The 3191-nt window shown below is 62.9% G+C and overlaps 1 protein-coding gene across 1 annotated transcript in view; it reads left to right on the top strand.

Moving 5' to 3' along the window:
- PLCH2 (phospholipase C eta 2) overlaps positions 1-3191 on the top strand; it is a 69850-nt gene that overhangs the window by 42397 nt on the left and 24262 nt on the right. The gene's annotated exons all lie outside the window — the stretch shown is intronic.

The following is a 3191-nucleotide window of genomic DNA, read 5'->3' as shown; positions in this document are numbered from 1 at the left end:
TCTCTGCAGAGGGTTGGGGGGAGGGTCGGGGTGGTGGGGTGGGGTGGTGGTAGGGGCAGGTTCAGAGTCCCTGGGGAAGGACCCTCCCCGAACAGCTGGAAGACAGCTTGGGGGCACTGAGTCCCTGCCGGGAAGTCTCTAGGAGGCTCGGCTTGGAGTGACATCTGGACAGTGGGGTGTGGGGGGGAGTGTGGGTGGGTGATAGGCATCCCTTAGACCAGTGGTCCTCAACCTTCCTCATGCCACGACCCTTTCATACAGTGCCTCAGGTGGTGGGGACCCCAACCATAAAATTATTTTCATTGCTACTTCATCACTGTCATTTTGCTCCTGTCACGAATCAGGCGACCCCTGTGAAAGGGTCGTTCCACCCCCAAAGGGGTCTGAACCCACAGGTTGAGAACTGCTGCCTTAGACCCTTGGTCCAGCCTGGATGCCATCTAGTGGTCTCTGGGATTAAGCGGGCCTGGTGCTCCCCCCCCACCCCCCATGGGGTCCAGCCCTGTGCCGAATGCTAGGGTAGCTGAGAGGCCAGTGGATGGACAGAGGCCGAGTCTGGTCCTCTGCACAGATGGAGGGAGGGCAGGGAGGGGAGGGACGGTCCCAGGGGTCAGCAGGGGGCACAGAGGCCTCTGGTGGGGAGGCTGCAGTTTCCACACCTGCTCTGGCAGCAGATGTGGGCAGGGGCGGGCACCTTGGGGCCTCCGCGCTGCAGTTGCCAAGGGCACCACTGACACCACAGGTCCCAAGGGAGAGCCCGTGGCCTGGGCCCCAGAGGCCACAGTGAACTTCCAAGGAGGTGTCTCGGAGAGGAGGCTGGCAGGGGCAGTGAGGGAGGGGGCAGGACAGGGCTGCCCACTGGGTCCAGGGTAGGGAGCTCCCTTGCTCAGCCTTGAGCTCCTATCCTGTTCCGGGTGCTATCCCAGGTCTTAGAGACCCCACAAGGCACCTGGTGAACAGGGTGATGGCACCCAGAGTGAGAGGATAATGTCCACGATGGACATCCTGGGACAGCAGGAAAGAGGGACAAGTGGCCTGAGGCTCAAGGAAGCCCCTTTGGGGAAGACCTGAGCCAAGTTCAGACGGATCGCCCTGGACTGCCCCACCTTCCTCCCTGCCCCTACATGAAGGAAGGCGTCCTTTGGTGCTGAGAGCACCCAGGGCCTGGGAGGCAGCCCAGGAAGGGGCAGGGCAGGTGCCTCTTCCCTAATCTAAGGGCCCACAGCCTACCCGTCACTGCATGCAGGCCCGAGGAGAGAGGCAGCAGGCAGGGAAGGCCATGGAGGATGGGGAAGGAGGCTTCCAGAAGGGGGTACAGGGGGTGGTGGTGGAAGAGGAGTGAGGCCGCCCTCACTGCACAGGGTGGGGAAACGGAGGCCTGTGTGGCAGACAGCCCCTGCTCCCCTCCCCCCAGGTCACTCTGGGATCGCACCAGGATGGGATGGGAGCCCAGGACGGGGAAGGGCTCTTTCCACACATGTGATGCCTCAAGGGCATCCCCCGACTGATGGCTGAGCCTGCCGGTGCCCAGGCTGCCTGGCACGGTGTTGCTGTTCAGTACCATCCAGTCAGTTCCAACTCACCACGGACAGAAACACCGCCCAGTCCTGTGCCAGGATCCTTAGGCAGAGAAGTTTAGAAGGAGCCAGCACAGATGGGGCAGCAGGAGACAGGGCCCTGGTGTTGGGGCTGCGGGCACCAGTCCCTGACAGCTCCATTGCTGAGGGGCCTGGCCTTCCCCCACCCCTGGTGCGTGAGCAGGATCAGGCTTGTACAGAGTCCCTCTGAGCTCACCTGTCCACGGTCACACTGTGTTGTAAGCAGAGGCTCCTGGGACCTGGGTGCCAGGGCCAGTCATGAGACCGTGAGGGACACCAGGCTCCCCTGCCCCTGCCCAGGGGCTGAAGTTGCTCGCCAGCTGCCACCTTTCTGGAAGGGGGACGAGATGGACAGAGGACCAGGCTGCTCCTCCCTGTCTCACCCTGCTTCTCCACCAGGGGACATCTGGGGCGCTTACCGGAAGAAGTTGTTACCCCTTTCGTGGGGGTGGGTGTCTTTTCATGTTCAAAGTGGGAGAGGGGGCTCTCTCATGGGGACCTGTGTGTTGGCACTGGCTGAGCACCTTCTTATTGCTGAAATCCCTGCAGTGGGGTGGCACCTGCCTGGGAGGGAGAGTGTCTCATGGTCTGCCTCGGGTGGCCCAGAGCAGCCTGGGGAGGGGATGGGGACTGCCCACCTCTGTATTGAGGGTGGAAGGGTGGGTGGCACCCACAGGCCCTCTTGTAAGGCTTCTGCGGCCAAGCCTGTGCTTCTCCCTTCCCAAGCCCTTCCCCTCTTGCCTGGAAGGCAGGCCTCCCGAGTACCCGTCCCCACTGGCAAGCCTCCTCTCCCAGCGCCCGGTGGGAACCTGGTGGTGCGGACCGCGTGGGGTGTCAGGGCTGGGGGTTCCTGAAGCCAGCAGCATCACCCATTGTGACCGGGGCAAGGGGCGAGCTCAGACAGGAGAGGGGTCTGCTCAGAGAGAGCGTATGGACCGGAGGGAGGGGCTGAGCTCTGGAAATCAAAACGGCTTTGCTCTCTGGGGTCTGCACCTGGGAGGCTTAGCCCTGTGGTCCTGGCCCTTCTCCTCCATGGCTAGGGGGGGTCTCCAGGTGTAAGTGTGAGGGGTGCCGGTGTTGCTGTGGTTTTCTGGGGTCATCGAGGGAGGAGCAGATTCCCAGGAGGGTGACCAGCTCCCCTCAGTCTGTGTGTTGAAAGGTCAGCAAGTCAGGCTGGGTGTCACTGGTGGCCACCACTGCTCAGGCCCACCCTGTGCCTGGCAGAGGCCCAGCCAGCTCAGCCACCGCACTGTGGTCACACTGGGGGCGCTCCGATGTGGGCACTGGGAGGGTGGCTAAGGAGCAGGACCTGGCCTAACGCCCCCTCCCTGTGACCAGGGGGGAAGAGACAGCCATGTCTCCCATGGCCCTGACCACGAGAAACCCCATACTGTATGTGATTGAGCAAGACCCTAGCCTATGCCTTGGGGTCTCCGGGACAGGCATTGGTCCGGTGGGTGGCCTCACGCTCTGGCGGGTGGGATGGTGAGGGTGGCATGGCCCTAGCGCGCCCAGCACTCTGTCTGAGCAGATAGGCAGGAACTGGTGGGCCAGAGTAGGCAGTGAGGAGCTAGGAGTCCAAGGGGACTTTGA

Source organism: Echinops telfairi, unplaced genomic scaffold (genome assembly GCF_000313985.2).
Source record: "Echinops telfairi isolate 266 unplaced genomic scaffold, ASM31398v2 ScPeMD7_7457;HRSCAF=8495, whole genome shotgun sequence".
Taxonomy (NCBI): Eukaryota; Metazoa; Chordata; class Mammalia; order Afrosoricida; family Tenrecidae; genus Echinops; species Echinops telfairi.
This window is presented reverse-complemented; position numbering and strand designations above follow the sequence as displayed.